The 25,986-nt window shown below is 54.2% G+C and overlaps 1 protein-coding gene across 2 annotated transcripts in view; it reads right to left on the bottom strand.

The window, feature by feature from the left end:
* The window catches only part of SPSB1 (splA/ryanodine receptor domain and SOCS box containing 1), a 71,185-nt gene extending 67,230 nt beyond the window's left edge, over nt 1-3,955 (bottom strand). For both annotated transcript variants that reach the window (XM_059912284.1, XM_059912274.1), the window contains exon 1: nt 3,802-3,955. The gene's annotated coding sequence lies outside the window, so the exon portion shown is untranslated. The remainder of the gene's footprint in view (nt 1-3,801) is intronic.
* Nucleotides 3,956-25,986: the final 22,031 nt, after the last annotated feature.

Genomic DNA, 25,986 nt, shown 5'->3' with positions numbered 1-25,986 from the left:
CGACGATTCCCGCATCCCTGACGCCCAGCCTGCCTTGAAGCCCATGCCTGCCTTGCAAGGGCCCAGCCTCAGTGGGGGGACACGGACGACACACAGCCTTGGTGGCTTCTCCAAGGGAGGCCCAGGGAGCCTGCGTGCTCTGTCTTCTGACCAGCAGACTCATTTATTTGTTATGTTGGGCAACGAAGAGAATTTTTAAAACACAAAACAGCAGGAAGCTTCCCAAAGGCTTTGGCGGGTGGGAGCTTTGGTGGCAACAAGACAGATCCCCTGTCGTGAGCCATCCTCCCCTCGGCACTGCCAGGAAGGACCCTGAGCTCCAAGTCCGGAAGAGTACCCTTACCCCGACTTGCCCTCCAAAGTCTACCTCTTGGAGACTTAATGCTTCCCCTAAATGCTTTTTAGAAAGTACTTACAGGTGACTGACATCACGTCTGAGATTTGCTTCCAAATGACCCAGGATGCGTGTGTGCATGTGTGTGCATGTGCGGGCGTGGGCATGTGTGCATGCACATACGTATGTGCGTATGTGTGCTGACGCTTGAAGCTGGCGAGGGAACCTTATATTTCTCGCAACTTTGGTATATGTTTGAAATTTTCCGTAATAATAACAATTTTTCATTAAAAAATTAACAAATGCTTCCTGAAGAAAAGGCTAAGGTGATGGAGGTGGGAGACTACTGGTTAAGGGTCTGGGTGCCAAAATCAGGTTTAGCAAAACTCTAACCTTGGCCAAGTCACGTGGCTGTTCCAGCCTCAGTAGAAGGTGGACGATGGGGAAACCCACTCACTGCCCTGGGTTCTTAGGAAGAGGACAAGGGTTAAGGACTCAGCTCAGAGTCTGCTACTGGCGCAGGGCTGTAACACTGTTTCCCTCTGTCGTTATTATCATTATTGTTATCACCATCATCATCATCACCAAACAAGGTGGTACCCACAAAGCACTTACAGCACAGTGCCTGGCACTTACTAAAGCAGAATTTTCACTCTTAGATTGAGAGGGATGCTATCAGATAACAGGGAAATGGGAGAGCACTCGGCTGAAAGTCCAAAATAAAGGTCCTTGTAAGCCTGGATTTCATCGGTCAGGCTCGTGGGGGAAGGATGAGGTCCACCTCTAGGTGGACCGAGGCGCACCTATACCTGCTCTGCGCTTCTGTCTGATAAAGATGCTCATTCTCAAACTTTTCAGGAACTAAAAGATAGATCGGTCATGAAAAACAGCCACCACCTAGTTCTTGGGAAGAACTGTTGCAAAATTCCCAGACTAAGCTCTTGAACACCGTAAGAATCACAGGTTTTGCTAAGTGTGAAAACGCATGAGCAGGCAAGTCTCTGCTCACCCAGGAGGAGGAGGAAGGTGCGAGAAAGGACAGGCGCAGCACGGGGGAGCGCGGCATCCTTCATCCTCAGCGAGCAGTGGGCAGCGCGGGCCTCCACCAGCTGGACACCCACCACGCTCCCCCGACCCATAGGAAGATGATTCCCCAGGGGGTGTCAGAGTTTTACCAGGCAACCCAAGGGAGCCCACTGACGGGTGGTTTCAGCCTTACTGGAGCAGCCCAAGGAACGCAGCCTCGCCCAGCTCCAAAGTGACATCACCCGGGACCCCGGGCAGGACCACTTCTCCCTAAGAGGCCTGGAACCTCCGGAACCCACTGATTCTTCCTAGAGCCCCGACCTCCCTGAAGCCAGGCCTGCCCCTGCTCTCGGCTGTCAGAGCCACTGTGGTCAACGTGCCACTGCTTTTATTCTCTCTGCTTCCCTGGTGGTAGCCAGACCGGGAAAGAAAAGGAAGTTTGTAAAGTTATTGCATTAGGCCACTCCACACCTCCCCATCTATCTCTCTTTCTTTCTCTCTCTCTCCATCTACTGGAGAGAACTTTCTCTCTCTCTCCGTCTACTAGAAAACAAAGCAGTAAGGGAACAAGAGAAGTGTTTAAAATGATCTAATCCAGCCCATCACTTTACAGCTGGGGAGATAAGAAGTGCCTGGCCCATGACCTCAGCACTGGTGACAGTAACCAAAGGCAACAGCTTAGGGCTCTGGAGACTTTGGTCCACAGCCCCTGGCTGTACAGTATGGGTAAGCCAGCCACCCTCTCTGCGCCTCTGCAGGGAAAGGAAGGGTTGGCCCGGATGGATGCCCTATAAGTAACATAGGGCTTCCCTAGCCCCATGACCCCTCAGTGGGGGAGAAGTCTGCCTATACCGCTGACACTTAATCCAGCACGCTTCCCACGGCGGCGGGAGTGGGGGAAGTGTCGGGAGGGGGCGCAGCAGAGAAGGTAGGGGCAGCCCCGCCCCCTCCCTTGCTCGCTATCCACACACCCAGACCAAGGTTACAGGTCTGCCTCCCCCCAGAATGTTCTGCCCAGGAGAGAATTCTTCCAAGGATACCAACCTTTAGTCAGCAGAGATGGCATTTTTACCATCAACACCTGTCAAAACTCAACTCATGACCAGTTTCTGATACTGGCTGGAGTATTTAATTAAATATTACTCACCCAGGAAGCAGCCCCTGCCAACTCACCTCCAAACCGTACAGTTCATTTTCAGAGAAAAAGAGAGAGGGAGGGAGGAGCCTGAGCCCTCCTCAGCTGGTACCAGCAGAACTGCCCGAGGCCCCTGTACCCGGGTCCAGCGCAGCGCTCTTTTGAGAACCAAGCAGGGAAAGTCAAGGTAAGCAGATCTCAGGAGCCAGCAGCCCTCCTGCCAGATTACCATGGATGGCACACACGCACACACACACTCAGAGACACACTCACCACACACAGACACACACACAGAGGCACTCAGAGGGGCACACCAACTCACACAGGGACACACTCACACATGCACTCAGACACACAGGCACACTCTAGCACATATGCATTCATACACGTATTCACGCGCACACACACACAGAGACGGGCTCACACAGACACACTCTCACACAGCCCTCTCACACACACACGTACACTCAGCACACACCACACACTCACACATACAACTCGCAGTCTCTCCCCGCAGACCAAGCCACCGCGCCGCCAGGGCCGTGAGCATTCCGAGGAGCCTTTGCCTTGAACTTGAACAGGACAATTACCGCCGACGGCCCCAGGCTGCTCCGGTTTTTCCGTTTTAATCGATTTCCTGACCGAACTCTTCGGCTCTCCCTTGGTGGCCGGGAGAAGCCGCGGCGGCTCCGGGGCGGCGGGGAGGGCGGCACCGCCCGGGGTGTTGCCCGGTGGGCTCCCCGGGGTAGGCGCTGCGGGCAGAGCTGGGGAGCCCCGAGGGGGCTGGTCGGGCTGCGCTGCGACCCCGGATGGCGGGAAAAGCGAAAGTAACTTCGCGGAGCGGGGTCGCGCTGCCCCCCGCCTCGGCCGCAGGGATGGTCCCGGGAACGGAGGCCCCCGCGAGTGCCGGCACCTACAAGTCGGCGGGGGCCGCCGCGCGTCCCGAGCCCCTTCCTGGGCCTCCAGCCGCCGAGGCTCAATCCCGGGTGCGACGGTCGCCGGGGCCGCCGGGACTCCCGCCCCGTCTCGTCCCCCCAGGTGGGACCCGGGGCCGCGCGACCTGCCCGCGCCTGCGGCGACAGCGGCGGCAGCGGCGCTGGGCGGCGCCCCGGCCCCCTCTCCTGGGACCCGCGGCGAGAGAAGGGCTGCCCGCGCACCCCTACCGGGTCCCCAGCCGGGACCCCACCCGGTCCCCACTGCCCGGCCCCGCGCCCGGGTGCCCACTCGGTCCCCCAGTGCGATCCCCGCGCGCACCCGGCCCGGCCCCCCATCCACCCACCCAGTCCCCGTGCCTGGCCCTGCCTACCGTTCCGGGGAGGCCGCCGCCGCCGCCCGCTCTCCGGGGCCGAGGAGGCTCCCGCCGCCGGGAGAGAAGCCGCCTCCTCCCCGCGGCCCCGGCGCCAGCGCCTGGAGCCTGGTTCCTGCAAGCGCGCGGGCTGCCGAGCGCGACTTCTGTGCGAATAAGGAAAAGCGCCCGTAGCCTTTAAAGTGAAAAAAAAGGAAAGCGCCGGGGGGCGGGGCCGGCGGGGCCGCCCCGCCCCCGCCCCGCCCCGCCCCCCGGCTCCGGCTCCGGCTCCGGCTCGGGCTACGGCTCGCGGGGCGCTGAGCGCGGCAGCGGGGGCGGCGGCGGGGGCGCGGGACGGGCGGTGTGTCACGTGCCCGGCGCTCGCTCGGCCGCCCCAGCCGCCGCCCCACCCGGAGGCCCTCGGGGCGCGCGGGGCTGCGGCCGAGCTGCCGCGCGGGGCGGCGCCGAAGCTGTGGTCCCTCCGGAGGCGTCTTTGGGAAACGCCGGGCAGCCTCCGCTGGGCAAGAGGCCGGAGTTGCAACACCCGGAGGGCCGCGGCGGCGCTGGGCCCGGAGTGGGGGCGGGGGGCTTACTAATAATAATTTTTGTAATCTCTTGGGAGGATCAGTGTTGTTTCAATAACCTCGGGAGCAAGGCCTTGCTTGCCTCATTTCAAATTCCCAGCAGCTTAAAGTTCCGTAATTCTAGGGCATAGGAGAGGAGTTCCTGGGCCGGCCGATAACCCAGGGACTCCCCGCCGTGCCGGAGTCCCCGGACGCATTTCCGTCTCGGTACCCACAAGGACAGGGGTCTTGGGACTCCCAGACCTTGGGGGCCCGGCACCTTGGCATCCCCAGCTCCTTGATGGCTCTGGGCATACAGCAGGCGGCTTCGCATGAGTGTTTGTTGAATGAATGAAGGAAGGAAGGTACCCACCACCCCCAACTCCGCCAAGACTTCTCTAGGTCACCAAAGAAATTCCTCCCTTGCCCTCAACAGAGCAGTCAGTTGTACCCTAGAACTGGGAAGATTGTAAGGAAAGAAGGTTTCAAAGACCAGAATCTCTCTACATTCCTCCACCCCTCGTTGTGTGTAGTGTCCCTGGAAGGGAATGGAGAATTAACATAATTGGAGAAGCTGTTGGGAAGAACATGACTCCACAGTTATTTCATCGCTACCGTAACTATAAGGGCGGGACTGTTACACCGATTGCAGAGATGAAGCAGTGAAACCGAGCAGGACCCTGTAGGGGCTCCGGGGCGTAGGGAGCCTTTCTGTGCAGCCTCCATGACCTTCTCTGAGTTCCAAAGGGCAGATTTGAACAGTTGCTAATCCGGGAAGAGAAGGCATGCAGAGTCAAGGGAGGAACAGCCAAGAAATAGTCGTACAGCCTTGGGGCAGGGTCCTGGTTCCACCTCAAGGGACACACAGAATAATATCTTTAAACCCTTTTTATGGAATTAAAACCCAACAAATGGAAGATGCCAGCATTCTCCATAGCAGAGAAGACCACCTGAGGCCAGACTAAAGGAACCAGAGAAGCTCATCAAGAAGGTTACCTGAGGGGCTTCCCTGGCGGTCCAGTGGTTAAGACTCGCTCTTCCACCGCAGGGGGTGTGGATTCGATCCCTGGTCAGGCAACTGAGATCCCACATGCCTTGCTGATGCGGCCGAAAAATTTAAAAATAAATAAAAGATTACCTGAGACCAGATTAAAGGAGTGCAGGTCCTGCACACACCCTAATCTTATCAGCAACCCCACCCTTTGAACTATTGCTATAAAACTCCTCACCAAATCCTCCCGGGTCGGGACACATATTTTTCGAGGGCAGGAGCCTGCTGTGGCCTCCTTTGCCTGGCAAAGCAATAAAGCTATTCTTTTCTACTTCACCCAAAACTCTGTCTCGGAGATTCAATTCGGCACCAGTGTACAGAGGCCGAGCTTTCGGCATCAGCAGTAACTGGTGAAAGGCCCTGCTGTAGCAGCGCTTGGGGCCCAGCTGGACTCTGTGAGATCCCAGAGTTTGTTGTCTTCTCACCTCACTGGTGCTGAAAGTCAGTTTTGTTTTGTTTTGAATTTAAAAAATACTGAGGCTCAAGTAGCAGTCACGGGCGGCGGGGGGGGGGGGGCCTGTGTTCTGGCCTCGGTTAACACTCTGGGTCTGAGTTGTCTAGTATCTTGAACCCAGGCCTGGCAGGCAGGGAGCCACTGCCAGCACCCCAGGGGTGCTTTGCATTTAAAAAGAGCACCGGACTCCCTTTAGCCGCTTGCAATTTGAGAACTGTTAGTTGTCCGAAGATGAAATGGGACTTGGGAGAACCATGAAAATGAAACCTTGTAATTCAGGTTGGGACTTGAACCCACAGTCTTTTAACTGAGATCACACCTGGTCTCAGGACTTAATGAATGACGCTCAGGTTCTTGATGTCTCATCACAGAAAGAATTCAGTGAGAGACAAAATGATGGGTAAGAAGTGGATTTATTTAGAGAGAAGCACACTTCACGGACAGAGTGTGGGCCATCTCAGAAGGCGAGAGCCGCCCCAGGGTATGGGGTTGTCAGTTTTTATAGGGGTGGGTAATTTCATAGGCTAATGAGTGGGAGGAGTGTTCCAGCTATTTGGGGGAAGGAGTGGGGATTTCCAGAAATTGGGCCACTGCCCACTTTTTGACCTTTATGGTCAGCCTTGGAACTGTCATGGCGTCTGTGGGTGTGTCATTTAGCTTGCTGATGTGTTACAGTGAGTGTATGATGTGTTACAGTGAGTGTATGTACAGTGAGTGTATGTGTTACAGTGAGTGTATAGGCTCAAGGTCAAGTGAAAGTGGACTCGTCCACCATCTTGGACCTAGTTGGTTCTAACCAATTTATACTGTGTCCTATGGCTATGTCATTCTTTTAAAGGTTGTGCCCTGCCCCCTTCCCCCCTGTTTCAAAAACATCCAGGGTGGCAGGAAGTCTTTCCGAGTTCCTGGTGTACCGCAGAGTAGCCTAATCCGTGGAAAGTACAGCTGCCTCTATGGCCTCTGTGCTTCATTCCTCTCCCTCTAAAGAATGACCATAGTCAGTGTGTTATGTGGGAAGTGGGCACCTCTCGCTAGGAGCTTTCCTGGCCGGGACAGGGGGTGGGGGGAGGCTGGTGCTTCAGCCACACAGCCTGGGACCGTGAGGCTGTCAGCCTTCCTGAGGGCAGCTCCTCCAGGCCTCGCCCTTAGCCTGGACGATATTTAGATGTTATTATTGACCTTCCAGGGCAGACCAAGTGTAATTCAAGTGGCAGAGTCCGTCCATCTGGGACCAGAGCCCCACTTCTGATGTGAGGGCCCTGAAACAGACCGTTCCCAATCAGAAGTCCGCAGCGCTCCCACCCCACCCTCCTTCAGCATTAATCTGGACCTCTCAGCTCTGATCCAGTTGGCTAATTAGCTCCTGCTGACCTAAATTTCTCAGAGCAATCCCTGGGGAGTGAGCCTTCCTCTCCACCAGGGCATGGGCAGGTAAGCCTATCGATGCTGGGAAGCTGGTCATCCAGCAGTGACCTGGAACAGCGTTGAGCAATTGTGGAGACCAGATTGTGTGAAAGGGGTGTATACTCATGCTATCAGCACTGATACTGTTGTTAAAAAGATACATAAACTTGTCATATTGTGACCTCAGCTGATAAACACCATCCAGGAGTTTGAAGACTGACTCAAGTCTTAAACCAAGTATCTGTGTTCCACAGGGGTGAGTAGGGAGAGGGGCGGCTCTGGCTCCTGGTGGTGTCTTCTCCCCCCACAACTCCACCTCCACCTCCACTCAACATTTCATCACTTACATCAGCACTGTTTGCTCACCTCTCTAATCTGTTTCGGGAAAATGATGGGGAGAAATTATTAGACAGCAAATTGGCTATCAGCTGCTTTTTCTGATGATGAAAAGTCTGTCCAGAGATGATGTCTCAGACACACTTCGAGCCTTGAGAGCAGAATCCTGCTGCCCTCACAAGCTCCTGCCTCCTGGGGGCTCCCATTGTCTTTGAGCCCCTTTTGTTGATTGGAGTGAATGGGCAAGGGATTTGGGATTAGACAAGCCTAGGGCAAACCCCGGTGCTGCCATTCACCAGCTGTGTGAGCTTGGGCAAGTTACTTAATCTTTCTGGGACTCAGTTTTCTCACCTGTAGAATGGCTCTACAAGTTTTCCAGGATTTGGTGGCGGGGGAAGGAAGAGTAGCAGTCATTGCACAAATATTCATTGAGTACAACATGTGCAAGGTATCGTGCTAAAATGAAATCCAGAGGGTTTGGAGGAATGTCAGGATAATAGACACATTTTAGATATTATTGTTGACAACAAGAAAAAGAGGTTTCCTAAAAAAGCATGGGATCCGTAACACAAAAGTGTGGCAAGATCCACCAAAACAGAAAGAACGCTGAGGCATATTTTTAAAAATTTAAGCCCATTTTGCATCCCTAACGCGACATATACTTAGCTCATGAAGTGAAACTGAAGTAGAGTAGACCTTGTCTTTCAGAACTCTGATCTTAAAGAACTCTGATCTTCATGAATTAGTACACGGATTCTTAGACTCTTCGGCCTTAAAGGTCTGTGGGTTTCACTCTTGATCACACAATTAGTAGACAGGGACACCTGCTGGCAGAGTGTGATATTGCAGCGTAGCTCTATCAGACATTGCCGGTCATCAGAACAAAGGGATGATGCTGAGCAAAGTTCCAGACGCTTTAAATGAGACACTGGGTGGCAACCAAGCTTGAGAAAAACTTCCTATGGCCTTGAGAAGAAATTAATAAAGAGATGACCTTGGACTTGTGACAATAATTATTGTAAAGTTATTCAAAAACACTTTCAGTGACTTAAAAGTGAGCCAGCTGAGACCTCAATGCCTGTCTTGACTCTTCCCTGGATGTTTTCAATAGTCCTTCAGTGTATTATTTTTCCCATGGGAACATCTTCAATATTATAGTAAAACTACAGTACAAGTGAAGCACCCCTCCAAGTATTTGTTTTATTTTATTTTTTACTAAATATTGAGGAACTGAATGAATAAATATCGAACAGCACTCTTCTGCAGGCTGAAGAGAAAGTAGTAAACAAAATGGACCAGACTCCTGGCCATTTCCATGTTAAGTGAGGGAGACAGACAATAAACAGTAAATGAGATCATTTCAGAGAGTAACAAGTGATAATAAAGAATCATTTTATGGGCTTCCCTGGTGGTGCAGTGATTAAGAATCCGCCTGCCAATGCAGGGGACATGGGTTCGAGCCCTGGTCCAGGAAGATCCCACATGCCATGGAGCAACTAAGCCCGTGTGCCCCAACTACTGAGCCTGCGCTCTAGAGCCCGTGAGCCACAACTACTGAGCCCGCGTGCCATGACTATTGAAGCCTGCACACCTAGAGCCCGTGCTCCGCAGCAAGAGAAGGCACCGCAATGAGAAGCCCGTGCACCGCAGCGAAGAGTAGCCCCCACTCACCGCAACTAGAGAAAGCCCATGCGCAGCAATGAAGACCCAGCGCAGCCAAAAATTAATTAATTAATTATTTTTTTTTTTAAAAAAAGACTCTATGTAAAGATTCTAGAAAGGTAACCCTTCTGTCCCAAATGACAGATCAGAGACCTCCGATAGTCAGGGACTCATATCTCCTTCCTGTCCCCCACAGCAGTTTACCGTGTTTGGTAGACACCTTGAAAATGAGTCCAAACTCACAGGTCTGGCCTCTCTACTCCATCCTCGTCACAGGATGCCCCATCTTCCAGCCAGGGGGTCAGCTGCCACATTCATTAAGCAAACGTTTAGTGGGAGTGAGCTCCCATTCTGTGCTGGGAGCTTCTAAGGTTAGCATTGATCCCACAGGGACCAGTTTGGAGAATGAGATGAATCAGCTCCCATTCTGCCTCACTCCTGGAAAATACCTCCAAGAGCTTAGAGCATCAGGCCTACCACCCTTCTGCACAAAGCCCGGCACTTTCTGGCTGGGAATTGGTGATGCTCGTTCTGGGTGGCCTATTTCCTCATTGGGGATGCTCTGCGTTTTCCTCTCCAGGAGGGATCAGGTTGGAAGAAGAAAGAATTAAGGCATCCAAACCTATAGCATGATCACAGACGAGGATTCTGAGAGTGGAAGTCTGCCCAGCCGAAGTTCCAGGCTGAGCAGGGAAGCATCAGTAGGCCTCCTGCCTGCCTCTGGGGACGGGGTCTGCGAGGTTAACTCCCAGACACGGGAACATGCCGTCTGTCATCACAAGGAGGCAGGGGAGAGCAGGGCACTGCTGGGTGTGGCCGGCGGGGCAGGGCTGACCGCCGGCCAGCTGTGAGCTGTGAGACATCAGCAGGGCCAGTGTAATGAGGGGAGAGACCACCGGAGCAGTGAGGAAAGAGAAGGGCGAGTCCACCCCCAGGGTCTCCCTCTGTGGCCACACGGTGATGAAGTTGGACCGGCATCTCTACGCTCTTCCACGGGATCTTAACTCTGACCTTTGCAAGGTCTCCCAGAAACACTCTCCTGAGGGCCAGCACTGGGTATATCAAACTTGCAAAGCATTCAGGGCCCTCCTGGAATTCTGCATCCCTTTATTTCCCCGTGACTACTCTTGCTCAAGCAAATATTGCTTGAAAACTGCAGGAGAGAAATACTTATTGTCCTCCACCCCAGCCACTGGAGACAGTCCTTCCCCACCCTGTGACCTGGAGCTCAGACTTGGTGTGGCCAATGGGAAGTGAGCAGATGTGCAACTCAAACAGACACTGAAATGAGCTTGCACCATTGGGCTTTCCTTCTTGGCACCTCTGTGACAACCAGGAGAAGAGCTTCCCAGGGGTTTCCGCTTCCCCTTCTTCCCTGGGATGAGTGCATAGAACACAGCTGTGAGCCACATCAGGGAGCCCTAGAGCCCAAAGCAGAGTCACCCAGTCAAGCCTGGTGGGACCAGCTGGCCCCCAGCCACCCTGCAGACATGTGAGTGAGAAGAAATGGTTGTGGCTTGAAGCCACTGTGTTTTGGGGTGGTTTATTATGCAGCAACAGCTGACTGATACAAGAGCCTATGGTGTACCAAGTTCTGAGATAAGTAAGAGTGAAACTAACTCCTGTGACAAATGTACAGAGGAAGGGGTACATGGGATAGTGTGCAATGGGAAAATAGGATCAGGCTGGATAGGATGGGAGCTGGGAGCTGGAGGAGAAGCAGGGGATGACTATGAGAAGAAGGCAAGGAAGGGAAATCCAGTCAGAGAGGCCTTGGGGCAACACTTCATGGCAGGAGGGAGCATGGCACTTGGAGGAGCTGTAGAAGGAAGGAGCCAGGAGAGGTGTGGTGGGGGGGAGGGGGGTGGTCCATGCAGGCTGAAGAGACAGGCAGAAGGCAGACTGCCTAGAGCTTTGTGGGCACATTAAGAATTCTGATACACATTTTGCAAATATCACTTCCACTGCTGAGTGGGAATCAGATGGGAGGAAAACAGTCAAGCAAGACAAAATAATAATAGTTTAGCCATTAAACAAAGTCAAGGACCTTTAGTTGCTCCTCAAGGACTCTACATAATATTCTAAGCCATGTTCTTTGAGCTGTTTTGCAGGTACTGAAGCCCCCACCAAGTGGAAGAAATTAAGTGCATGCTGCCCACAGGCATGTAGACCCCAGACCAGTTGGAACCAGAAGGTTGATGATTCTGACTCCTGATTACCTCACCACCAACCAATCAGAACAATGTCCACAAGCTGATCACACACCCCACAACCCCGCTCCCTCACCTTGTCTTTAAAAACCTTTCCCTGAAAGCTTTTGGGGAGTTCAGGCCTTTTAAGCGCCAGCTGCCTGGACTCCTTGCTTGACACCTGCAATAAACATTGTGCTTTCCTTCACCACAACCTGGTGTCAGTAGACGGGCTTTACTGCGAGCAGGCAGGCGAGCGAAGCCAGGTTTGGTTTGGTAACAGTGGGACCCCTGCCCCCTTCACCAGCTCCCAGGGCACTGGTGACCAAGGTTTTTCCCCACAGACAAGAGACTAGAGGGAGCTTTTTTGGGGAAGCTAACCTGTCCAAGAGCAAAGACCTGCAGATCCTCACATTTGAGGGTCCTCGACAAACAAGGGCACTCCACAGTCGATGAGCACCACCTCCACCGTCCCATCCCCCCACCCCACACATACTCTGAGTTTCCATTAGCTTTCTAAGCCTCACTTTCAAACAGGAAGGGGAGCCAAGGATGACAGACATCTGAGCAGAGTCTCTGAGTCGGTCAGGAGAGGCGAGGTTATGATGGTACCCAGCACCCCACAGCTCAGAGCATTGATTTCTCGTCCACACTCCCTGTTCATCTCACTGTAGGGAAGCTCTGCTCCATGTTGCCCTCACTAAGGGACCCAGACCAGTGGGGCCTCCATCATCTGTGGGCTGCTGTAGCAAAGAGAAGGCACAATCACTTCCGTAATGACTCTCTACCCTTATCAATAATTTTGGTTGTTGTTTTTCTTTTTTTTTTTTAACCCAGAGGAGGATTTATTTATTTATTTATTTATTTATGGCTGCGTTGGGTCTTCGTTTCTGTGTGAGGGCTCTCTCTAGTTGCGGCAAGCGGGGGCCACTCTTCATCGCGGTGCGCGGGCCTCTCACTATCGCGGCCTCTCTTGTTGCGGAGCACAGGCTCCAGACGCGCAGGCTCAGTAGTTGTGGCTCACGGGCCCAGTTGCTCTGCGGCATGTGGGATCTTCCCAGACCAGGGCTCGAACCCGTGTCCCCTGCATTGGCAGGCAGATTCTCAACCACTGCGCCTTGGTTGTTGTTTTTCAATGACCTGAAACTTACAGAAAAGTTGCAGGGACAGTGTAAAGAATTTTTTTTCTTGAACCACTTGAGAGTTCTGGCATGATGCCTCATCACTCCCAAAACAAGGCTTCTCCCCTGCCTAACCACAAGACATCCATCCGAATCAGGAACCTCACTTTGGGATGTGAGCCCATCTCATCCTCAGACCCTACGAGTTCTGCCAGTTGTCTCAATGATGGCCTTCAGAGCAGAAATCCCAGTTCACAATTACGTGTCACCTTTAGTGGTTGCATCTCTTTGGCTCCCTTCTATCTCTCCTTGAGTCTCATGACCTGGCCCCTTTGGAAGACGACAGGCCAGTTATTTTGCGGATGTCCCTCCATCTGGGTTTGTCAGTCTCCTCACGGCTAAATTCAAGTTGGGCCTCTTTGCCAGGAAGATCACAGAAATGATGCTGGCTTCCTCTCGTGGCCTCCCGTCAGGTGGCACTTGGTTTTTATTTGTCCTATTACTGGTGACATTAACTTTGACCATGTAATTAAGGTAGTGTCTGCCAGACTTTTCTATTGTAAAGTTACTCTTTTCCCCTTTGGAATTAACACATATTTTGTGGGTAGGTGCTTTGAGACAATGTAAAGATTCCATTTCTGGTCAAACTTTCATTTTATTTCTCTGTTTATATTGGTATGAACTCATGGATTCCTACTTCAGAGGATTACAATCCATTACTATCATGATTTATTTTAATGCTCAAATTGTGCCTATTTGGCCAGTGGGACCCCCATCAAGCTGTCTTCTGTAATGTCCTTTTGACAAATCTCCACCATTCTCTGAACATTTCCTTTCCTACGCAGCGAGATGTTCCAGGCTCATTTTATGCTTACCCTGCAATCAGCCATTTCTCCAAGGAGCCCTGATTCCTTTTGCAGGAGAGGGATATTTAGAACCCAGGATCTGGGTGTTCATTCTCCCGGGCCCTTACCCATGCTGGACCCCTGCTCAGGGAGCAACCGTGCTGGCTTGAAGCAGGAGGCTGGAAGGCTCCAGAAGTGGAGCTGGTGGATGACCGTATTGAGAGGAGAATCACAGTTTTCTCACGGATTTGAAGGGAAGAATTAGTGACAGGAAATTAAAAGACAAGGCAATAATTAACTACAGGAAAAACACAACAAAATCCATACCAGAAAGGAAATTTAATTATAGTATACAATGTGGCTCAGCTGTAAATGATATTTGGATACTCATTACCATAGATACAATAAATGTTTATTTAATCAAAATGGTGATATAACTAAATTATGAAGTTGGAAGGAAAAGAATGTGGATTCTCATCTCTCATAGATGGAAGATAATAATAACAGTAAAAATCATGATGATGTTGATGGCCAACACTTATTGAGAGACTTTTACGTGCCAGGTCCAAAGTACATGTGTTGGTCCATTTCCTCCTCACATGAGCCCCATGGGGTAGGTACTAGTATCCCACATTATAGATAAGGAAACTGAGGCATGATGAGATAAATAACTTGTTCATGGTTGTTCTACTAGTAAGTGCAGAGCCTGGATTTGAACCCAGGTAATCTGGCTCAAAAGTCAGCACCTTAACCATTATTCTATGTAGTTTCTTAGATTTTAGACATTTGGATGATGTTATAAGTGAAAAAAGAAATGAAACAATAGTATTAGCAAGCTGTTGAGAAATACAGTTCTAAATTTCAGAAGAAACAACTAAAAATAATTGCAAGTAGCCACCTCTTGGGTGTAGCAACTGCGCCTGGGGAGGGGCGGGACAGGAAATTGCTGGGGTTTTTTTGTTTTACTTGTTTTACTTTACTCTGATATTTTAAAAACTATTTGCATGCATTATTTTGATTAAAATACAAATCAAGCCCAAAAAAGGAGCTTCAAACAGTACAAAAGGGATCCCCAGTCTCCTCCCCCAAGGCAACCCTCTGGCCAGCTTCCTGTGTGTCATCCAGACCTGTCTGTGCTCTCACCTGGGGGCTGCATACCACACACGGCTCTCTCCCTTTGCTTCTCTCTCGGAGATGGTCCAGTCCAGGCACTAGCATCTCTCCATCGTGTTCCACTGTGGCTCGGAATCAAGACAGGTGTCCCGGCTGGAGGGGGCCCCAGGAGAGCTCTTCCCCAAGTGCCTGAGGATCCACATGAAGCCAGCCACCCAGACATGGGAGCAGGGCTGTCAGGTCCAGGCAGAGCTCAGAGCCCCGGTGTCTGACACAGAAGGAGAGCTCCTGCCCGGCCTCCAGGCCCATGGAGGATCTAGGGGAGGTGAGGTCAGTGAGCCAGGCGGCCCGGGGCATCAGAGCCCCCTTCGCATTTTATGGGTCGCCTGGTTGCCTTTGTCCTCTGACTTGTAGGTGCCACAGAGATGCCCAGTGCCTCTCAGGACGGATGGCACTCTGGGACATTGGGTCCGCCCTGCCCCAGGAATCTGCCCTCAGGAGTGGGCGGGCCCCTCGCTGTCCCCCACCCTGTCCTTGTTCCATCCCCCTGACCGCTCAGTGTTGGGGAAGCTGAGTCTGGGTGAGGTCCCCAGGGTGCCCACTCACTACCCAGAAGGAGGAGGACTGGGGTGGAGTGAGCTGAGTTTCCTCTCTATTTAAAGAAAAAAACCCAAGTCAATATTTTTAGGTGCCGGCTAAGAAGCTGCTTCCTCTGAACAGGGTCTTCGTCTGCTGTGTGGCGGGGAGGTGGCTGACCCAGCCTGCGGAGTTGGGACGGGGAGAGGAAGGCAGGGTGGTGTCCGGCTTCCTGGGCTGGTTCAGGACACATGCTGACATCTGGTTTTAAGTGAAGGGTCTCTTTTTTTCCCCACTCAGCCAGTGGGTTTGTCTGGAGCTCCAGAAGGAACTTTCAGGAAATTAGTGGCAATTTGAACCCAGGCTCCTTCTGGCCTCTGGATTTCATTCTGATACCAGACCACCCAGGCGGCTGGCACGTACCAAGAGTGAGCTGAGCTGTGTGGAAGCCACATCTGGGAGACACTCTGCTGCGGACGCCTGAAGCCAGGGCCGTCTGCGGGATTGTCAACCTGCGTTTCTCTGCGCCCAGCAGGGCCAGTTGCAAGAAGCTTCTCCAATGACTCTGTAGCTTGTGCACGTGTGGAGGTCTCCTCTGTCCCCCGGGGTGGCTGGGAAGGACACAGGGACTACAGCCAAGGCCCAAGAGAGAAGATCCGTCTCCCCTTAGGGGCTTCCGGCCTCTGGGTGCCCCCGGGGAGGTGAAGGCCTGGGCACATGGGCAAGGCAAGTGCTGAGGGGGGGCTGGGTGGCCCCCGCCTGGGCTGGGCGGCCCCCGCCTGGGCTGGGCTGCTGGATGGACAGATTTGCTGGTAAATCGGCCTCCATAGCCACACCCTGTGAAGGCCCTGTGCTTTCCAAGGGCTTTCAGTCATAAGTAGGAGTAGGTCCTCCGGGACCCTGGGGAGGCCTGGGAGTTATATCCCATCAGGGCTGCCAGGGCCCGAGAGAGAACCATTCTCTGGGGTTCTGGCAGCTCCAACACCCTTGGCTTGTGGATCATGAGACCGAGGCCCAGAGACGGCAAGGGGCTGAGCCTGCGTCCCACAGCAGCCTTTCCTCTCCTGAGTCCCAGTGCCTGTGAGACCCCCCTGGGGTGGGTAAGCGCCCCGCCATGCGCTCCCACAGTTCCCAGCCAGGCTGCTGTCGCCTGGGCCTTGTCTCTCTCCCTCCACCAGACAGGGAGTCCTGGGGAGGGTCCGCCTCGCCCTGTGCCCCGTTTATCCAACGCCACGCACAGTGCCTGGCACACAGTAGGTGCTCAACAAATGTGGGTGGGTGACTGTGACACCAGTTGTCGGCATTTCCTGAAGACGTAATTTGTGACCCCAACTTGTGGAGCTGTTTCCTGACTCCCTGGCCTGCTCCCGGAACCCCAGAACTGCCATCTTTCCCAGAGCCTTGCTGCTCCAGGCCGAGTTCAGCACCTGAGAGCCTGCTCTGTGTAAGACAGAGGCCCTGGCACCTAAGAGACCCCAACTGTCGGAAGAGCGGGCATGGCGGGGAATACACGACCTGCTCTCGCTGGGACCTGTGCCTCCGGGCCGTGGGCCTCTCCTGATGAGGGCCATGCTGAACCCCTGGCTCTGTGCCTCCTTCCCACAAAGCCGGGTTCATCTTCCCGGTTAGCAGAGGAGGAGACCAAAGTTCACAGTGGTGAAACTGGGCCATCACTCTGCAACTAAGCAGCAGGGCCGGGATTTAAAGCCAGATATGACTGACTCCAGGGCCTAACTCTTAACCCCACAAAGCGCTGTCTTCTCCCAGGGATCCTGGAGAGGCCCAGAGTGGCAGGATCCGCGTCTTTGCTCCCAACATCCTACCGAGGGGCGGAAACTGTGCCACAGGCTAGTCGAGCACCCTCGCTCTTTGGACAGCCCTCAGGCCCCAAAGGAAATGGCTCTTGGCAGGAGCCCTTCTGGAGCGGGAGCCACTGCGTGGACAGAGCCGGAGCGGGGACGTCGTGGAGGCAGCAAACGCGGCCTCTCTGCGGATCCAAAACACACGGCCGCACAACCTGACAAGCCAGTCCTGAAGCTGTCGCTGACTCTGTCAACGAGCACTAACTGGGGGCCGACTGTGTACCAGACAGCAGGGCCCCGGAGACAAGCAGTCGGCCGGGCTAGTGGGGAGGGTATGTCGCCAGACAAATCACAGGTTGCTATGGAAGGGGGGACCCTGCCTGCCTTGTTCATGGCTGTGTCCCCAGCACTTGCCACAGTGCTGAGTTATTTGTGGAATGGATGGATGGATGGATGGATGGATGGATGGATGGATGACTGCAGGGACGGGCAGTTTGGCTGATCTCCATCTTGCTGAGCCCTCACACCGCAGCCAGACCTGGCTGGACCCCTCCCCAGTGAGCAGCCCCCTTGACAGCCCCACCATCCCAGGAAGTGATGTTCCAGCTTTCCCTACCAACCATCCTAACCCAACACAAGTGGGAATATCTCTGGTATCTTGTGTTTTATATTGGAAAGGGATAGAATTTTACTTTCTGCTCCAGCTTTGTTTTAGCATAAAAATGTTTGCCTTCAACTCTTGGAGCACAGATTTTGTCCTAGGATGTGGTGCTTTGTTTGTCCTGTGGCTTCAAGTCCCCCCAGCTCTGTGTAGTGAAGTTTTTGAGAAGTTTGAGAAGCTGGGACTGACCCGGGTTAACGTCCACACTCCTTGGCTGGCCTTCAAGGCCCTGAGGTCTGGCCTCTGTCGCCTCTGCTGCCCACAACGGCCACTTGGACTGTCCCCCGCCCCCAGCAGCACAGGACTGTGTGTGGGCCCCCCCCCAACCAATACAGGCTGCTTCAGGCCCCCACCCTCCTCTTCTGGCTGATGTCTACTCACCCTTCAGGACTTGACTCAGCACCTTCTCCTCCAGGAAGACCTCCTGGCCCCCAGATGGAGCTCAGTGCTCTGCCGTGTCCTCCGTCACCCCCTTGTTTATCACATTTCCAATGTAGTGTTAGAATAATGCTCCACATGTGTCCACTGTACAATCCAGCGGATGACAAAAATCCAATCCAAATTATTTTAAGTTGGAAAAAGAGGTGGGATGGATTGATTCACAAAACTGGGAAGGCATGGGCAGGGCAAACCTGGGAGTGACGGGGATGGTTGGAACCCTCTGTGCCTCTTGTCTAAGTGGCTTCTTTCTCTGGGACAGGAGGCCTGGCTGCCTGCTCCCCAGGCAAACACACAAACAGGTCTGAGTCACAGAAAAAACACTCTTTTCCACCAGTTCCAGGTAGAAAATTCCAGGGAAGCTGTATCAGTCCGGACCCCAGCCTGCTGGCTCACACAAATTAGGCTAATTTGAGGAGAGCTGCAAAGGGGGCTCTCTACAGAGGCCTGGGCCCATTAGGGAAACCAGGGGGCACAGCACAGCCCTCGGGATGGGGTGGGAGGGCTATTCCCACCCCCAGGTCTGAAGGGCCCGTGCGAGGGAACAAGCACTGGAACCCCAAGGGAGAGACACACAGGGCGTCTGGCTGCACAAGCGCTGTGACCTTCCTTCAAGGACACGGCCAGCCCAGGGGACCCTTCACAGCTGGGGTAATAAATTACCCTCCTCACTCTTGTCCCATCGATGGATGTGACTGGAACCGGGGGCCATGCAGACCAACCTGCTGGGACCCAGACGGGGGCGAGGGGGGCGGCAGGATGCGGAGTGGGGCACACGGAGGACACCTGCGCATCCCCCTCTCTCCGTGGACCTCTCTGCGGCCGGGGAGGGAGCCTGGCCAGTCCAGCCTCGGGCATCTGCCCTCCTCGGGGTGGGGGGGGGGGGCCCGGAGGGAGGAAAGCGTGTGGGAAGGTGAACCCCACGGTCTTGACACCCACTCAGCACACCGGGCCGCAGGGGTCAGGGCCTGTGATGGGCCTCGTCCTCTCTCCGGGGCTCAACACCAAGCAATAAATGTCAAAACGGATGAAAGCGGCTGTCCCAAAGCCTGGTGCTCAGGGGCTGCTGGCACAGATGTGTTCAGCCGCCTCCTGGGCAGCGCGCGAGGCCCCAGGTTCCAGCCTGGAGCTCAGGCTGCAGGGACAGCGGGAGGACGGGCTTTGGGCTCCTTCCCTGCCACGCTCACACCACACAAATGGCTTCTCCAGGGCATGGCAGGCAGGCCGGGGGTCCTCAAGATCAGGCCTGGGAAGAGGCCCAGAGGAGCGGCCTCCCTGCCGGGCCAGGCTGAGCGGGTACAGCAGGCGTCCCGGAGCGGAGCTGCTGGGTGGATTCTGGGGCGCTGGGGTGTGGGGGCAGGGAGGCCTGGAGAGCGAGGGGGAGAGAACGGGCCACGAGAGTCCCTTTCTAGGAAAAACCGAGCCTGTTTGTGATGGAGTCGCCAGGGTGGCCATCCCAGGATGGGGACACATGGACACAACCCTCACAGGGGCGGCTGCAGCGGGACCCCGGCCCCAAACTGCTTCCGGATCACCTGAGGTCCAGCCCAGGGACCTTCCCGCTTCAGGTGACCAGCGCACGGCACCTGCAGCCACTCGCAGCCCGTCTGTTGGGTTCAACCAGCTTGGAACGTCGCTCAAATTCAAGACACGGGTAACTGCACCTCTGCCGTCCCTGGCCGTCTACCCCGCCTTTTAGGATTTTGTGACAACCCTCCACAGAAACAGAAGAAGTCATAATATTTGCAAAGAATCAAACCACGGTTGCAATGGGAGAGGTCGCTGTGGTCCTGGACTTTCTGAGGCACTGGGAGAATTTTAGCATTTGCTGAGGAGAAGGCAAGGAAAGTACCATTGTTGTGCTGAACTCCAAGAGCACGGGGGCGCCCGTGGACACTCCCTCCCGCCTCACCTTCTAACTTTGCTCCCTAACACGGGTGGGCGTCCGAGCAGATGGCCTGAAAACTCGTTGTAAACACTATCCTCAGCTTGGGTTTCTTGGGGGATGACTTGCTTCTGAAACAGCTTTTTGATTAGAAAAACTTTTGGGTGGATGTTCCGTTCTCCGGAACACGGAATAACAACTGCTAAAATGGTTATTTCTATTCACTAGACGACCCCGATTTCTAAGGACCGGAAGGCACCAAGTGAAAAGTTTGAAGCTCTCCAGCGTGCGTTCGGCCCGAGTGGTGGGTCCACGTGGGTCTGGGCGCATCTGCTTCTCCTCAGGGAGCGACCCACCTGATGATCGCAACACCCCAGGGATGGACAACTGCCCCCCATCCCCATCCAGTGATCAATTCAGAGACGGGTGCCACCCGAATTCCCATGAGGAGGGGCTTTGGGGCAGGAATCTGATGAAAAAGGGAAGCCCAGTACTTGCCTTCGGGCTGCACTGATTGCCCAGAACTTGACAAACATTGAGAAAACCTCAACTGTTCCTATCCAAGAATTTTCGGGGTGCTCTGTTGGGGTGGGGAGGGAAGTGAGAGGGCTCTCCAGGCACCTCCTGGTGCCGCCACCACAGTGACCCTTGCTGGACCCAACCAAGTCCTCCCCAGGGTGTCCCAGGCAGAGCCGTGAGCCCGAGGCCCTCTCTCCCTTGGGCATCCCGGGGCCATCGAGATGCTGTGAGCTGCCAGCAACCACGTCCCTCCCAGGAAAGGCCAGGTACACGAGGCAGGACTGAAGCCAACATGCACAGTAGGATCGCCAGATTAAACACAGGCCACCCAGGTAAATTTGCATTTCGAATGAACAACAAATAATGTTTTAGTCTAAGTCTGTCCCAAATATTGCCTCGGACATACCGCTACTAAGATCGTATTTGTTCTTTACCTGAAACTCAAACTTAACTGGGCGTCTTGTAGATTTATTTGCTAAATCTGGCAGCCCTAATGAAAGGAGAGCCTAACAGCTTCCTGGCGACACGGGCTGACTTCCCTGAGTCCAGCCCGGCTGAAGCTGCTCCCACCCTGGGCTTTCCAAGGAGAGGAGCCGGCCACTTCCTTCTTCTTTCAGATCTAGTTTGAGATGGGTTTCTGTCATTTGCGACCAAAGGAGTCTGGGTTAAAATAGCAAGTGATGGCCACCGTTCAGCAACAAAGTATCACGTGGCCTGGGAATCCAGGGGCTTGGAAACCCAAAGTGTAGCACCAGGGGCTCAAGAACTCTTGAAGGAGGATTTTTGGGCCTGGCACCCTGGCCTGCAGCCTCTTCTCACTTCTCTTTCAGGGGTCGGGCTCCCCACACAGCCTGTGACCGTGCCAGCCCCATGGTTCCCTCGTCTCTCTTCTGACCTAGAGGTTTCCAGCCTCCTCCTGTGTCTTCAGATTCTCCCCTCCTTTCCTTCCTAGGCCATTGATTATTCTTGTGGTTATAATTATTGTCGTATCGATTACAAAGTAGTTCACGTGTACCGGGTCCTTTTAAACCTCACATTTCTGTAATTTTAAAAGAATAAAAAGGGTTTTTGCCTTCTAAGTACGCTTTGTTGCAGCATTGTCTTCCAACAGATAAAAGCCAGACATAACCTAAGTGTTCAACCACAGAGGACAGGACTTGTTAACAGGATGCTATCAGTTGATGGATCTCATGCTTGCGTGGAAACAAAGACCATGAGGACGCGTGGAGAATGCTCACGATGAGATAAGCATGAAATAAAGCAGGACACAGAACTGTGACGACAGAGACCGCTGAGATGAGAGTCTCGTGGGCGAGGGAGGTGGCCGGACACGACAACGATTACTAGGCAGGGTGGCAGGCGCTGTGGACAACTTTCCTCTATTTCATGTTTTTAGTGGTATCTTTTTTATATGTAAATAGAAATCCAGACTGGAGAAAATTCACCTTTTCCAAACTGCCTCCCCTCTTGATTGGAAGTGAGAAGGGGGACAGACCTCAGCTTTGGGGGCCACGTAATGAAATTCACAAAGAGAATCAAGGAAGAGGACAAGACAGCAGTGAAAGCAGGAGTCCCCCGCCCCCGACCAGGGCTTCACTTTCAGGGTCGGCGGACACTACCCTGGTCCCCCAGATTCAGTGTCAGCCGGCAGGTCTTGACGATGGTCACCTCTTGACGACCATCAGCGAAACGGGGTCTCTCGCCTGGGCTGCGTTGGCCCCCGCTGTGGAGGCCACTGAGAAATCTGCTAGTGAAGAGGGCACGGAGGAGAAAGAGGAACTCGAAGAGGGATGGACGGACGGACCACCCAAAATAAAGGGCAGATGAGGCTCCAGGAGGACATGAGTTTTGGTTCACCTTTTGCTAATATTGCTAATTTCTGCAGTGGAGGGGACTGGACTGCAGTGATTTTTTTTTTTTTTGAACATTCATTTGTGTACGTCTTGGCACTCTATGAATTCACTTATAATAAGTAAGCCTTATTTTACCAAAATATTTGTGACGTTTTTCCTTACAAAAAGACAGCAGGCAAAGATCTTACAGTGGTTAATGCTGAGTGGAAGTAATCTGCATGGGTTCGTAGTCTTGTCTTTGCACTTTTCTGTAGTTTTCCTTTTTTTTTTTTTTTTTCGTAATTGAAAAATAAAGGTTTATGGAACAGGTGTGTGTGGGCGGGGGGGCACTGATAGCATGAGCTTAGTTTTATGGTTTTTATTTCCAAGAATGCTTGTTCAAGCAAAAGATGTGATGATGGGTTCCCACAAGCCAGGGGGTTGGGACAGAAAAGATGACGGCAGAGCAGAGGGTGAGGCAGGGGGGCGGACAGACGAGCAGGGCCGGGGCTTCGAGGCCCTCACCTCCAGTGCCCGGCAGCTGGCCCCGACCTCCCAGCCCTGCTCTCCACCTGCAGCAAGTGGGAAAATCGCCACGCGTGGGGCTCAGACCTTGCCTTGCTTTTGTCATGCCTCCCACCCCATCCCTCTAGTGCCGACAAGCGCTGGCCCCCAACATGGATGGACCACCTTTCATTGCCCCCTCTGCCCCAGCCCCCTGTGAAGGCAGGATATCCAGTCTCCCCTAGAGATGACCACCCAAGGCCGGGCTCCCCTCTGGCTGCCACCCCTGCCTTGTCCTCCGCCCTCCCTGTCCCGCCTCTCCGCTGGCCGCTCCGGCTCTGAGAAGCTCCTGCTCCAAGGTGCCGGCTCCCATTCTCCTCTCCTTAGCCATGGACACCGGGCCTGGGGCCTGCACGCCCATCTTGGGTCCTGCCGGTGGACCCTCCTGAGCCTCTCTTGGTGACTCACCCCAGGTCCCGAGCCCTGGCTGCTGGGGCCACCTCTCTGCGTTTCCAGGCAGACGGTCCTGCTCAGCATGTCCTTCAGGAGAAGGGGGCACAGCAAGTGTCCAGGCGGCCTGGACCACGACACCTGGGCCATCCAAGAGCTCTACCAGCTGCAGCTGATGCTTCCTCTCCTGCTTTCATGATTGCCCTTCATTCACTCACACATTTACCGCAGGGCACTAAGTACCCGAAATGCAAGAGACACTGGAGTCTGCAGGCTTGGTCCTCAGTCGGACAGGTGAGGGGTGGATGGCGTGGAGTAGAGGGGAGCTGGAGCCACGCCGTCCCCTTGTGTTGGGAGCTGCGGCAGGTGGGCTGACACCCTCTAGGGCTCGGGCTGTGGGTCCACAGAGCTGCCGGGAGGCTCTGGAGAAGACCACTGAGGCCAGCAGTTCCCAGGCTTGCCCACCAACGTCTCCTTTTGTTACTTTCACATCCTCTCTCCTTTGGCCCTTCTCTCTGACCCTGCTTTTCCAAAACTTTGGTCTATCAGGAAAATGGTCCAAATCAAGCAATAAGGAAACAGCCAAAGCTCTATAGCACTGGGCCAACCAGAGCTGGTCCACACTGGACTGATGAAATCCAGCCCCCAGACAGAGATCTATCCTCCTGATTGGCCAGAATCACCTTCTTTCAGGTGGTGGAGGGTTTCTGCTGGGCTTCCTGAAATACCTCACCAAGCTCCCAGCTCCAATACCCGCGAGGTTTTCTATCACAAGTTACAGCCCCTTTTTAACTGGTTTCGGCACCTATAAATGAACAGTTGGCCGGCACACGCCCGGCGTGACTGCGGTCTGGGCCTGGGGATGGTCCAGAATGTGGTATCTTTGGGTCTGCTCTGCTTCATCACTAGGTCACAGGCTCCCAGTGGGGCTGAGATGTCAGCTGCCAGCAGCTCCAAGGCAACCAGAGAAATGGGGTAGCTTCAGTCATGTCCTTGGATTCACTCAGATTTGACCAACTTGGGCCACGGGCTCGCCTTGAGCCAATCACGACAGCTGTGAGCATCAGATGTCCTGACCCACCAGGACCCCCCCCCCCCAGAACACAAGTACAGAGAGGCTCCCCAGAGGAGGAACAGGTACCAGTGACCCTCCAGTTCTGCCTTCACGGACACCAGCTGCGACCCAGTCTTGTCTCAAGAGGCAGTGAGGAAGGCACAGCCAGAGGCCATCAGCAGAGAACCGGGAATGCTCCCCAGCTCTGGGCGCCAACAAGCACCCCCGAGGGCGTGCGTGCTCTGTGTGTTCCCAGGCCAAGGCTCCATCAAGGATGTGACTGCAGCCTTCAGTTTCCAGCCTTCATTACTGCCCACGGGCCTTCCCTTCTTCCCGGGGGGCGGGGGTGGGGGGGGCTCTGGGTGTGTCTGTCACCTCTGCCTCTCGGTCCCTCGGGATCCCACCCCCTCTGGAAGTGCACGCTGCTCCTGTCCCCGCCTCGTGAGGCCTCCAGGTCTGCTTGGGTCCCACACACCGTGGACAACCACCAACAGATCCCTGGCTCGTGCACCCCCAGGGGTCCTGCAGTTTTATTCGACTCCCCCAGAACCCTGCGTTCCTGGGATCATGACACAGGCTGGAGTGGAGGCAGAGAACGCAAGAGAAGACAAATGATGGCATCAGGCGCTGCTGCTTCCAAACGTGCTCCGTCCCGACCTCTCCCTCAGACACCACAGTAAGCACCCTCTGGGTGAGGCCCTGTCCATCGGTGGGCTGCCAGCTAGGTTGACAGGGGTGGGGGGACAGCTTTCCTCAGACTGCTTGGGAACCTATGAGACCCAGTCGTCTTGCCCCCCACTGTCTCCCCCAGGAGCCCAGCAAGTGGACACCAGCTGGTTGCTCAGACGTCCCACCTGTGACAGGCACGGGGGTAACTGGGTCTCCCTCCCCACCCCCTGCTCCAAGCACACACACAGCCGTCACACTCCATCTCCCAGAGAAAATGAAAGCATGAATTTTGGCAAAACTATTTCATTGTTTAAAAAAATAAACGGTACATTTGACATACAAAAAGGCATTTTAAAAACTCTGTTCTGAATATGTCTCACTGTCAGAGGCATGGTTAAAAGTGTGCAGTATTTCCATAAAAACCAGGGGCGGTTTCTGTCTCTGCAGAAAGGCATGGCACGTTCTTGCCATTGGCGGCGGGCGGGGGTGGAGGTGTTCACATCCGCGGTCTCCCAGCACACGAGGGAACAGACGGGTCCTCTGAGAAAAGTCTTCCTGTCTCTCTTCTCTCCCGACAGAAGTCCGTGCTGTGCTGGCTTTCCCAGCTCGGGACAGAACGCGCGGACACGACCCAGATTGCAACATGCCCTGATTTCAGTGCCCACACGCCCACCCCACCCCCCCGCCCTAATCTAGGTCTCATTCTGGCACCCGCTGCTAAGCACGGCGCCAACGTGCTGGAAACGAGGCCCTTCACTCAGCCACAGGCAGCCACGGCTCTTGGACCCAGCAGAGGGCCCATGGTGTCTGTTCTCACCCCGTTCTCCCAAATGAAGGACCAGGAGGAGAAGACTGTACAGGCCACGTCTCAGAGAAGTGGATGCAGCTGGGCCCGTGATTACCAGCTACTCCAGGGTCCTTTCCTCTTATACTCAAGTACCTCATACCGTTTATAACCAACCCTTCCAGACTTTTGTGGGGTACAGCTAAAGACCCAAACTGACAAATGTATGTAGTTCTGTTTACACTTCCACTTTCAAAGCTACTAGCCATTCAAACTGACTCCACGCAGCTTTCA

The sequence above is a fragment of the Balaenoptera ricei genome, chromosome 1 (assembly GCF_028023285.1).
Source record: "Balaenoptera ricei isolate mBalRic1 chromosome 1, mBalRic1.hap2, whole genome shotgun sequence".
NCBI lineage: Eukaryota > Metazoa > Chordata > Mammalia > Artiodactyla > Balaenopteridae > Balaenoptera > Balaenoptera ricei.
Note: the sequence above shows the minus strand (reverse complement) of the source record. Positions and strands in the feature narration are given on the sequence as shown.